The sequence below is a fragment of the Artibeus jamaicensis genome, unplaced genomic scaffold (genome assembly GCF_021234435.1).
Source record: "Artibeus jamaicensis isolate MK-2021 breed Jamaican fruit bat unplaced genomic scaffold, CSHL_Jam_final contig_240, whole genome shotgun sequence".
NCBI classification, from domain to species: Eukaryota; Metazoa; Chordata; class Mammalia; order Chiroptera; family Phyllostomidae; genus Artibeus; species Artibeus jamaicensis.
The window spans coordinates 14,519,673-14,533,300 of NW_026521506.1; positions in this window are offsets into that span (position 1 = coordinate 14,519,673).

The following is a 13,628-nucleotide window of genomic DNA, read 5'->3' on the forward strand; positions in this document are numbered from 1 at the left end:
GGCAACCACATATGGATGTCTCTCTCCCTCTCTTTCTCCCTCCCTTCCACTCTCTCTAAAAATAAATTAATTAAATCTTTTAAAAAAATTGTGCTGTAGGTAAATGGAAAATCCAAGGGTATTTCCAGTCCCCAATCTCTGTAAAAGTACCAATGCAGCTACTCTTTCTCAGTCTCTCAAAAGGAGAGGAAACAAGGCTTCTAAAACTCACAAGCCCCAGCCAACAGCAGCCTATGAAGGAGATGCTGGTGTTAACAGGAAACTCTATAGAACAGCTTCTCTACTGTTTCAAATCAACATAGGTAGCATTACTCTTTGTGTACCTATCTGTAGAAATCTCCCTCTGTGAACCTTTCATTCTATCAATTAATGCAAGATTCAGTCATCCTCAATTCCCCTTTCTATAAATTTGCTTTGCATATAACAAGAGAAAAAAAAAAGAAGGGAAGCCATCAGAACTCCAGGCCTCTAGTTCTGTAATGGAGCAATAGGGTGGGATCCACAAGGTAAGAGGCCCATGAAGAAGCAGCTAGTGGGAATAAGGATGCTCACCTTTCACCCCATCTTCCACGTCATGGACTAACACCAAAGGCCTCCAACTCTTTCTCGCTTTAGACTAACTTTCATACTAACAAGCCAATCTGGAACCTTTGTTGGTCTAGTCTGTTTGTGAACAACCACACACATTCTTCCTGAACTGCAGGATTGGGAGAAGACATTAGGCACCAGGATTCCCTAACCTCTATAGAGGCATCAGCACAGAAGTACTGGCAAAATGAGAAAGTAAATCTCCATGAGCCTGAAGCACAAAGCAGCACTGACCTGTGAAGGAGAAGCTACTGTAAACTGGTCAGCAAAGTTACTTGCTCCTTTATTCCTGCTGCTTTTACTGTGCAGAAAGCTGTTAACCTGCATCTCAGTTAGGTGCTACCAGACAACCTCCCTCTGGTCCCCTTCTATTCCTCATGGCAAGAAAAGGTCATTCTTGACCTGTTCCCCATATAGTCTTTCCTTCCATGTACATTAAGCTGGAAAAGGGAAGACATCAAGGAACTGCAATCCTTGAGCTTTATAAAGTTCTACTACCCCAATAGTATAGAACAAATATAATTGTAGGCATGGCGGGGTAGAAGCAAGTGAAACTTGTCTTTACGGGTCATTTTCTAAACAGGAAAGAATGGACTAGAGGGAGTAAGATTCAAATTTGTATCAAGTTCACGCAAACATCCTGAACACAAAACTTTCTCCCTAGCCTCATACTCCTTCAAGAAGCAGCCTGGCCAGTGCTGTTGAGGGTCTGTCAAGCATAGTTGAGTCTTAAACAGGAAGGAAGAATGAAAACTTTGGTTCATTTAACAAACTGCCTGGGAATGCCATCTCCTGGGTGAAGTCAGCTTGGGAGAAGTAAAAGCCAGTTGCAAGGGGAATTCCAGCTGAGTCCTACTCTTTCCTAACTGCCCCTTACTTGTGCAGAGGCACCGTGCTTTCTTCCGGGGATGGAAAGGGCCAGCTCCCTCACTTGACACATGATAGGTAACGTAGAAAGTTATTTACATCATCATGCTGCTGCGGGAAAAGAGTGCATAGTGTGGAAAACATGGGAATAGCATCTCAGAAGAAATATGAAAAACAATGTGCACTGAAGCATAATTACCAGTTCACAATGCCATAGTAGTTTCTACATGCTATATTTAGTAGAAGCCCACAATCCCCTCTTTGCGATTATTGGTATGCATCATCCGGACCTTCAAACTATCTGTGTTATCCACAATTATCATCTTAGCTCATCTACATGGTCAGTTTCCCAGAAGGACAAAAAACCTCTCTAGAGACTTAGTTTATGAATCCTGGGGAATCTGACTGGGGAAGATGTGGAAAGGGAAACAATTGGTAAGGCATATAATTATCACTTTCAAAAGAAACATTCACCTCCAGCTGGCCTACTTGTGTAGGTTCTAATATCTGAAAAGAGAATTAATTAACCCAGGCTGGTCTCTAGTGCTTTCATGCCCTCCTTCAAACCTATTTACAAACCTGCTTAGAAATGCTGGGCTTTTTTGCAAGCAGAGTTCACTTATAAATACAGCTGCAGATGGAATTCTTTGAAAATGTAAATGGAAAATTCTGAACAGGAATAACTTGACATTTGATTCTGGAACAATGGTAAAATGTCAACATCTGCCATGAAAATACAGAACTATAAACTAATGATTAAGAGTCTTTTCAGATTATTAAATATATAGCACTGTTTGGGTTTGGTTGTTTTACAAAGCTCTGTACAGTATCACATTACTTCAACCAACTTACATTAAAGTAATGCTATTTAAGCATTGGAATAATTAAATAGGCACACTGTAGACTTTTAATTTTTGTTGGAACATAGTAGTAGTTTCTTTCTCTGAGCTGTGATCCATCCAGACAAGAAGTCTCTCTTTCCCATGTACCAAAAGCTAGGTTGATTGATAGCCTAATGATACCCTAATTAGTGGTCCTTTTAAAAATCTACAGTGTCACCAAAACACCCCCAACTTTTGTTAAAAATCCTTTTTAATGTTATTATCTATAATTGTACTAAAAACTTCTTTACAATATGAACCTATATAAACTCTTGGACGGCTAATCAAGTTTTTGTTGCCTACAATATAGCACCTCCATCTTTTCTTTCTTTTTTAAAGTATTTTATTTATTTTTACAGAGGGGAAGGGAGGGAGAAAGAGGGGGAGAGAAACCTCAATATGTAGCTGCCTTTTGTGCACCTCCCACTAGGTCGTGGCCCACAACCCAGGCATGTGCCCTGACTGGGAATCGAACTGGTGACCCTTTGGTTCACAGGCTGGCACTCAATCCACTGAGCCACACCAGCTAAGGCTTTTCTTTCTTTATTACAAGTTTTAATTGTGGTGATAATAAACAAAATAAAATTTAGCATCTTAACCCTTTTAAGTGTATTGTTCAGTACTTTTAAATATATTCACTTTGTTGTGCACTCAGTCTCCAGAAGTTACTCATCTTGCAAAACTGAAACTCTATACTCATGGAACAACACTTCCCCATGTCCCCTCCACTCAGTCCCTCCCCTTGGCAACCACCATTGTACTTTCTCTTCTAATGAATTTGACTACTATATATACTTTATGTAGATGGAATCATACAGTATTTGTCTTTTTGTAGGTGGTTTATTTCATTTAGCATATTTCGAAGTTGATCCATGTTGTAGCAATGTTACAGGAATTCTTTTTTTTTAAGGTTGAATAATTACCACATTTGGTTTATCAATTCATCCATATATGGACATGTATGTTGCTTCCATGTCTTGGCCATTGTGAATAACACAGCAATGAACATAGAAGTACAGGTATCTCTTTGATGTCCTGATTTTCTTTTGGCTATTTATGCAGTGGAATAGTTGGATCATCTGGTAGTTCTATTTTTTATTTGTTAAGGGACCTCCGTGCTTTTTGCCATAGTGGCTTCACCGATTTACATTCACACCAACAGTGTACAACAGTTCCTTTTTCTCCACATCCTCATCAGTGCTTATCTTCTATTGGTTCTTTATTCCTCATCCCAACAAGAGTGAGGTGATATCTTATTGTGGTTTTGATTTACATTTCCCTGGTAATTAGAGATGAGCACCTGTTTGTACATCTGTTGGCCATTTGTATGTGTTCTTCAGAAATGTCTCTTCAGGTCCTTTGCCCATTTTTTAATTGCATTTTATTTAGATGTAGGCAGTCCTTATATATTCTAGATATTAATCCTTTAACAGATATATAGTCTGCAAATGTTTGTCTCCCAATTCATAGGTTGTCTTTTACTTTGTTGATTGTTCCCTTTGCTGTACATGAATTTTCAGTTTTACATAGTCCCACTTGTGTAGTTATGCTTTTGTTGACTGTGATTTTGATGTTATAGCCAAAAAATCATTGCCAAGACACATCAACAAGATGTTTCCCTATGTTTCTTGTAGGAGTTCTACAGTTTTAGATATTATTTAAGTCTTTAATCTACTTTAATTGATTCTTGTGTTTGGTGTAAGATAAGGATTCATTCCTTAGCATATAGATATCCTGTTTTCCCAGCACCATTGTTGAAGAGACAGTACTTTTCCTATTGAACACTCTTGGCAGTCTTGTTAAAGATCAGTTGACTGCATATGCAGGGGTATATTTCTGGACTCTTCAATTTGTTCCATTGGTCTATGTGTCTGTTTTATGCCAATACTATACTGTTTTGATTACTGTAGATTTGTGATATATTTTAAAACCAAAAAGTGTGATGCCCCCAGCTTTGTTTTTCTTACTCAAAATTGCTTTGGTTATTTGGGGTCTTTGTGGCTCCCTATGAATTTTAGGATTGTTTTTCTATACACATATTTTTAAAATGCCATTGGAATTTTGATAGGAATTGCACTCAATCTGTAGATCACTTTAGGTAAAATGGACATTTCACCAATACCTCATACTTTTGATCCATGGATATGAGCTATCTTTCCATTTCTTTGTGTCTGCTTTAATTTCTTTTATCAGTGTGTTATAGTTTTATTATTGAATAATATTGAATTGTGTGGTTATAACACATTGTGTTTATCCATTCATTAGTTGACGGACATTTTATGTGTTTCTACCTTTTAGCTATTATGAATAATGCTGATATGAAAGTCCACATATAAGTTTTTACTTGGTTGTATACTTTTAACTCAATGGTTTTTAGTATAGGAGTATTTACAAGGTTGTACAACCATCACCAGTTCCTAATTCCCGAACATTTTTATTTGCCCCCAAAGAAATCCCATACCCATGCAGTTACTCCCATTCCCTTCATCCTCTCAGTCTCTGACAAATACTATTTTACTTTCTATCTCTATAGATTTGCCTATTCTGGACATTTCATATAAGTGGAATTATAGAGTATTTGTTCTTTTGTGTCTGGCCTCTTTCACTTAGCTTAATGTATTTAAGTTTCCTTTATGCTGTAACATGTGTAAGAAGTTGGTTTCCTTTTGTGGCTGAGTAATATTCCATTGAATAAATATAAAATATTTTATTTCTCTATTCACCAGCTGATGGCCTTTTGGGTTGCTTTTCAATTTCTCTTTTATGACTAATGTTGCTATAAACATTTGTGTACAAAATTTTGCCAGGCACTGCCCAGGTAGTTCAGTTGGTTGGAACATCATCCTGTACACCAAAAAGCTTGTGGATTCCATTCTCAGTCAGGACACATACCTACATTGCAGGTTCCATCCCCAGTAGGGGCATGTACAGGAGACAACTGACTAATGAATGTTTCTCTCTCACATCGCTGTTCCTCTCACTCCACCTCAAATCAGTAAACATATCCTCCGGTGAGTATTAAAAATTTTTTGCATGGACATATGTTTTTAATTTACTTGGTATTTTCAATATCTCTAGTAGTATTGCTGGATCATATGTTCACTTTATGTTTAACTTCTTGAAGAACTGCCAAACTATATTTCAGTGAAGCTAAACCTTCTATATCCAACCAGCAATTTATGATCCTTGAGGGTTCCAATTTCTGTTTTTTCTCAGCAGTTCTTGGAATAAAATTGAAAGAATATTTTACTGATTATGCTATTACAGTTGTCCCATTTTTTCTCCCCTTTCTCCTCCTCCGCCTGCTTCCCCCATTCTCTCCAGCATTCCTCCCACTTAATTCATGACCATGGGTCATACATATAAGTTCTTTGGTTTCTCCATTTCCTATATTATTCCTAACACCCCCCTATCCATTTTGTATTTACCAATTATGCTTCTTATTCCCTATCCCCTTTCCCCCATTCTCCCTATTCCTCCTTCCAGCTAATAAACCTCCATTGCTGTGATTCTGTTCCTGTTCTAGTGGTTTGCTTAGTTCATTTTTGGTTTTGTTTTTGTTTTCTTAGGTTCAGTTGTTGATAGCTGTGAGTTTGTTGACATTTTATGGTTCATAGTTTTGATTTTCTTCTTCTTAGATAAACCTCTTTAACATTTCATATAACAAGGGCTTGGTGATGATAAACTCCTTTACCTTATCTGGGAAGCACTTTATCTGCCCTTCCATTTAAAATGGTAGCTTTGCTGGATAGAGTAATCTTAGATATAGGCCCTTGCCTTTCATGACTTGAAATACTTCTTTCAGCCCCTTCTTGCCTGCAAGGTTTCTTTTGAGAAATCAGCTGATAGTCTTATGGGAACTCCTCTGTAGGTTACTGTCTCCTCTTCTCTTGCAGCTTTTAAGATTCTCTCCTCATCTTTAATCTTGGGTAATGTAATTATGATGTGCTTGGTATGTGCTTCCTTGGGTCCAAATTCTTTGGAATTCTCTAGCTTCTTGGACTTGCATGTCTATTTCTTTTGCCAGATTGGGGAACTTTTTCTTCATTACTTTTTCAAGTAAGTTTTCAGTTTCTTGCTCTTCCTCTTCTCCTTCTGGGACTCCTATGATTTGGATGTTGGAATGGTTAAAGTTTCCCCAGAGGTTCCTAAGCCTCTCCTCATTTTTTTTGAATCCTTGTTTCTTCATTTCATTGCAGTTGAATATTTATTTCTTCCTTCTGTTCCAAAGAGTCATGGTTTCCTTCCCTTCACTGTTGGTTCCCGGTATATTTTTCTTTATTTCAGTTTGTATAGCCTTCACTTCCTTTATTTTGTGACTGTACTCACTCATTTCCATGAGCATCCCGATTAGTAGTGTTTTGAACTTTGCATCTGATAGGTGGGCTAGCTCCTAGTTGCTTAGCTTTTTTCCTGGAATTTCTATCTTATCTTTCATTTGGGCCATAATTCTTTGTCTTGGTGCACCTGTTTTATTGTAAGGGGAGGAGCCTTAGCTATTCACCAGGGCAGGGCAACCCACATGGATGCTTGTGATGGTGTCTGTGGAAGAGGGGTCAGAGAGGGAACAATGCCATTTGCTTGACTCTCAATCTGCTTTCCTTTACTTACTCTATTTTCCACATGCAAATTGTGTCCTTTCGGGTGCTGATTCCCAGGTGGGTGGGCTAATATATATTCTAGGATCCCGTGGGCCCCTTCAACAGACTCTCCTGTGAAACTGGCAGTTTCTCCCACCACTGTAACCATCACAGATATTTAGAACCAGAGGTTTTGATGCTTTATTTCCTGGCACTGGAACTCTGGGTTGTGTGGTCTGTCTCACTCTCCAGTTGTTCCTCCTGGTTTATGCACATGCAAATGTGGGATCATCTGGCCCATCAGCCACCTTGCTGTCCTCTCCACCCTGGCTGCCCGTCTTTGTCCCTTCTACCACTCTGGATGAATGTTTCTTCTTTAACTCCATGGTTGTCAGACTTCCATACAGTTTAATTTCCTGGCAGTTCTGCTTGTTTTTTTTTTTTTTTTTACTTTTAAATTGGTTGTTATTCTTCTTTTGGTTGTGCAAGGAAGCGAAGCATATCTACCACCTATGTCTCCATCTTGGCTGAAAGCCAAAGATTCCAATTTCTTAATGTCCTTGCCAACATTTTTCATTGTCTGATTTATTTTATTTTATTTTTTACTTATTTATTTGAGGGAGAGAGAGGCATTAATTCGTTGGACTTTTTATGTATTCATTGATTGATTCTTGTATGTGCCCTGACTGGGGACTGAACCTAAAACTTCAGTGTGTGGGGATAATGCTCCAACCAACTTAGCTACCCAGCCAGGACCTATTGTCTGATTTTCTTAATTAAAAAAAATAAAATGATAAACATATTAGTATGTTCAAGTGGTATCTTGTTGTGGTTTTAATTTTTATTTCCCTACTAATGGTGATGAGCATGTTTTCATGTATTTAATGGCCATTTATATGTCTTTTTTAGGGAAATTTTTACTCAAATTCTTTGCTCATTTTTAATTGGGTCATTTGTCTCTTTATTGTTGAGTTGTAATTGTTCTTTATATATTCTGGGTACCATGCCCTTTCAGATACGTGATTTGCAGATATTTTCTGATTCTGTAGGTTGTCTTTTCATTTTCTTGATAATATTGTTTATAACAGAAAAATTTTTAAATTGCGATGTAGTCTAATTTACCATATTTTCCTCTTAAGTCTGATTCTTTCAAAACTGGGAAATTGGACCAAAGGTAAAGTGAGAGATGAAGGGTTGAAACTTGTTATGTTTATACTTCAAATGAACCTATGTATATGAAGTAGTAATTCAACAGAAAGACCAAAAGAAAAGAGAGGAAGCTATGAATAGTGAGGCCCACTTAGGGAAATTAATTCAGCTGCAGGATTCTCTCCTACAAATGATAGCTAACTATTTAAATTACTAGCCAAAAGGTCAGGATAATTTTGGTCTCGAGTTATACTAGTATAACATCTTAAGGAGTCAGACTGGAGAGTAAAATATGGCAGCGGGAGTCTCCAAACTGGAATAAAGAAACCTGTGAATGAAGTGTGATTCAGCAACGTGGTTTGGCGTGGTCTAGCCAGTTATGAAGAGAACTCCAACCAGCAAATCAGAATACAGAAAATAAGTGAAGGAGCTGCTGAGGGGAGCAGGAGAAAAGGTCCCAGAAACCAAAGCAAATTCCAGCTGTGCAGACTAGCAAACATGATACCAGAAAGAGAAAAACATGAGGAACTGAGAGAATAAAATGTTTAGTGCTCATTTTACTATATACCAGCAATGTATTTACTACATATCAACTTGACTGGGCCATGGACTGCCCAGATATTTGGTCAAAAATTATTCTAGTTGTTTGTATAAAGGTGCTTTGGATGAGGTTAACATTTAAACTAGTAGGCCTAGTAAATCAGACTGTCCTCTAAAACATGAGAGGGCTTCATCTAATCAGTTGAAGACCTGAATAGAATTAAAAGGTTGATCTTTGCCCTGGGCAGTGTGGCTCCATTGGTTGGAGCGCCATCCTGTGCACCAAAAGGTGATGAGTTCTATTCCTAGTCAGGGCACATACCTAGATTGTAGTTTCCATCACTAGTCAGGGCACGTATAGAAGGCAACCAATCAGTGTTTCTCTCTTACATCGATGTTTCTCTCTCTCCCCCTTCTTTCTCTAAATCAATAAATGTATCTTTGGGTGAAGGTGAAAAAATGTTGATCCTCCTTCAAGTAGAAGAGAATTCCTCCTGACTGTGTTTGACTATTTGATCTGAGACACTGACTATTTCCTACCTTCGGTCTTGAGTGGAACCAGCTTTTACTGGATCTTAAGCTTCAAGATTGGAACTACATCATTGGCTCTCTTGAATCTCCAGTTCACTGACTTAATCTGAATATCTTGACACTTGTCAGCCTCCTTATAGTAAATCTCTTTATCTATTTCAATTTCTTTTTATTTATTTACATATTTATAATATTTGTTTGACTTATGTAATAAATATATAAATTTATTATTTTATATAATTATATTTATTATGAGGAATTGGTTCACATGATTATGGAGCCTGACAAGTCTAAAGATTCTGTTTTTCTGGAGATCCCTAACACAGCAGGTTTAGAGAAGGCAGACTACATTGCCCACTTGGTGGGAGCACTAAATAACCTGTCTGCTTTCCAGGTGTTTCAGATATTCAATAAGACTGAGTTTTCAAGTTTGGAAGCAGCAAGGCATGTTACAACATGGCTAGAGAGGTAAGGAATGAAAAGCTCTAATACTGACAGGTAACAAACAAGCCTATGGTCACTATACTGAATTTAATAATATATAATATCACTTCTTAGACTTCATTTTCTAGCCTGAAAAGTACATGATGTTATTTATGTATTTACTTTATAGCGTAAAATGTTTGTATTTCGAATTAGCCAGCTGGACTCAGTTTAAATGATCCCAATTTTGTTGCCAACACCCAAAGCATCCTAGTCAGGAACCAGTGGAACATATGAGGTTGTTGACCTTGGCCACCTCAATGCCATAGAGCATCTTCACAGCTTATTTGATCTGGTGCTTGTTCATGTTAACATCTGGAATGAATTACAAATGTATTGTTGTCTTTTATCTTCTTCATAACGGAGTTGGTGGTCAGGGGGAACTTGATGATGGCTTAGTGGTCAAGCTTGCTTCTCCTGGGGTCTCTTTTCTGAGGATATTTAGGCTGCTTTTGGGTGATGTGCAGATCTTTTTTATTTTTTCTTTTTTGTCTGTGAATTCCTTTCAGCACTGATTTCTTCACCTTCAGAGCCTTTGTTTTGGCTTTGACTTTGGGAGGGGCAGGGGCTGTCTTCTTTGCTTTTGGCACTATCTTCATGAAAAGCCATGTTATTTATTTAGCATGACCCCATACAATGGTCTCCTCTACTCACTTAATTTTTTTAAAGATTTTATTTATTTATCTTTAGAGGGGAAGGGAAGGAGAGAGGGAGAGAAACATCAATGTATGGTTGCCTTTCGAGTGTCCCTGCTGGGAACTGGCCTGCAACCCAGGCATGTGCCCTGACTGGGAATGGAACCGCAATTGTCTGGTTCGCAGGCCCACGCTCAATCCACTGAGCTACACCAGCCAGGGCTCACTTAATTTTTAAAAATGCTCTTACCTGGACTTTCTGTAGCTTCTTCCAGTCTTTTTGAGGGCGAGGAAATCAGAATTTGTAATAGCGTTCTAAGTTCAGAGGTATCTTGGGTTTGTGTAAAAAGGAACATATTTGGATTTTCTTACCAATATACTTTTCTGTCCCTCAGCACTTTGTTGGCCTTCCTTTACTATTGTTGTGTCAGAAGGGGGTGTGCTCAAAGTCTTCCTACTGAGTTCCAGTGGGGTTAATTCAAATAAAAGGCTAGGGCAAAAACCCATAATCTGAGTAAGGTTTTTGATTTATGTTTCCTGCTTTCTCTGTGATGACTCCCAAGTAGTGGTCTTCTAGAATCCTTTCATTACCTCTTTACTAAATCCTAATACCTTCACAGTGAGAGCACAATTTTCACCAGACTCATTTCTATTTTTCTGCATAACTTCAATCTGCCTTCTACATACTTTGTCTACAGTAATAAAAAAAATGAAGAAAGATGGATACTCTATCATGTTTTCCTTCTTTCACCTCCAATAGCCTAAGATCTTGTAATGACTTTTGTAAAATCAGAATATATTTAGTTACCTAGGTTACCATGACTATATGTAGGAAATTCCTGTTCTCTCTTTTCTTTTCTTTTTTAGTTTATTAACTTAAAAAAAATCTTCACCAAGGATGTATTTATTGATATGAGAGAGAGAAAAAAGGAGAGTGAGAAGCATAAATGTGACAAGAAACATCAATCAGTTGCCTCCTATACATGCCCTAATCAGGGATCGAACCCACAACCTACGTATGTGCCCTAGCTGGGAACCAAACCCACAACCTTTTGGTGTATGGGATGACATTTTAACCAACTGAGTTACCTGGCCAGTTCTCTTTTTTTCTATACTATTCACTCTTCTGTTTCCATTTTCTTTCAAATGAATTAACTTTTAACAGGCAATGAAAATTCTCACATATGTGGGCACCAGCAGTTTTTAAGCAATTACAACTCTATGTAAACAGACTTCTCCATTTTTAAAATTTGATATTTTCAAATACATTTTAAACACATAAATGGTTTTGAAGAGAGTTCCACGCTTTTCCACCTGAGAAGAGGAATAGCAAATTTGTAAATAACATTTAAGATTATCCTAAAAAATAGCATTTACTTGCCATCCCACTTGAATTTTATTTGTAGGAAAGAATATACTTTTGAGAGACAACAGAGCATAATGTTTCTGCCTCCTTTAGGAATCCAAAGAAGTGAGCTGCATTTATATCCTTGCTCCTAACTTGATATATGAAACTGTCAATTTTTAAAACATATGTTTATATGGTTTACAAAGAAATAGCAAGCAATTTTATATATCTGAGATTTTTACTGAGAAATAATTCACATACAAAAAACTCATTATTTTAAAGTATACAATTCAGTGATTTTAAGTATATTTACGAGATTGTTCAGCCATCTCCATTCCCTAATTCCAGAAAAATTTTATCACCCCCAAAGAGACTCCATACCCATTAGAAGTCACTCCCCATTTCCCCCTTCTACCAGCCACTGGCCACCACTAATATGCTTTCTGCCTTGGTAGATTTGCTTATTCTGGACATTTCATATGAAAGGTGTCATACAATATGGGTTCTTTCTGGCTGCCTTTTTTCATGAAGCACAACATTTTATTTTAATTTTTTTAATAACAGCTTTATTATGATATAATTCACATACTATATAGGGCAACCATTTAAAACATTCTGTATTCAGTTTAAATTACACAATTTAAGGTTTTGTAGTGTTTTTGTTTTTGTTTTTGGCATCTTCACAGAGTTGTGCAACCATTACCACAGTCTAACTTCAGGACACTTTCATCATCCCAAAAGAAACCCGGCACTCATCAGAGAAGCACGATATTTTAAAGCTACATCCATATGCTAACAGGTATCAGTACTTTCTTAGTTTTTATTGCCAAATTCAATTCAATTGCATGGTTATAATGAATTTTCTTCATTCATCAGTTGGGAGACATTTGAATTGTTTCTATTTGGGGGTTATTATGAATAATGCTCTTATGAACATTTGTGTACAAGGTTCTGTGTGGATCTTAGTTGTCATTTCTCTTGGATATATACCTAGGCGTGGAATAACTGGACTGTATCAAAACCCTGCTTAGCCATTTCTCGAATTGCCAGACTTTATTCCAGTGTAGATACACTATTTCATATTATGACTAGCATGGGTAGGGGTTCTCATTCCACCAACATTTATTATTGTCCATCTTGTTATATATAGTATACTCTAGCCACTATAACAATCCTGCTGTTTATGAACTGGTATCTCATTGTATTTTGATGTGCACTTACCTAATGATCAGTGATATTGAACATCTTTTCATATGATTATTAGCCACTTGTGCATAGTCTTTGAAGACATATATAATCAAATTCCTTGTGCATTTTTAAATTGGGGTGTTTTTTTATTATTGAGTTGTAAGTATTCTTTATGTATTCTGTATGCAAGACACTTATAACTGATTTGCTAATATTTTCCCCTTTCCTATGGGTTCTCTGTCACTTTCTTTATGTTACCACCTGAAGTAAAAAGTTTTAATTATCCTGTTCATAGAAGCTTTCCGGAATGCTTCTATGAAACAAGGATATCTGCTTTCACCATGGCTATTCAACATAGTATTGGATGTTCTAACCATAGTGATCAGACAAGAAAAAAGAAATAAAAGGCATACACATTGGAAAGAAGGAAGTAAAACTGTCATTGTTTGCAGATGACATGACAGTGTACATACAAAACCCTATAGACTCCACCAAAAAACTACTTGACCTAATAAGTGAATTTGGCAAAACAGTGGGATGCAAAGTCAATATTCAGAAATCGAAGGCTTATTTGTACACTAACAATGAAATATCTGAAACAGAAACTAGGAAAAAAATTCCATTTACTATAGCAACAAGAAAAATAAAATACCTAGGAATAAACTTAACTAAGGAGGCAAAAGACCTGTACTCACAAGACTACAGAATACTAAATAAAGAAATTAAGAAAGACACAAATAATTGAAAGCATATAATGTGTTCATGAATTGGAAGAAATAACATCATAACATGTCCACACAACCAAAAGCAGTCTATAGAGTCAACACAATCACTATCA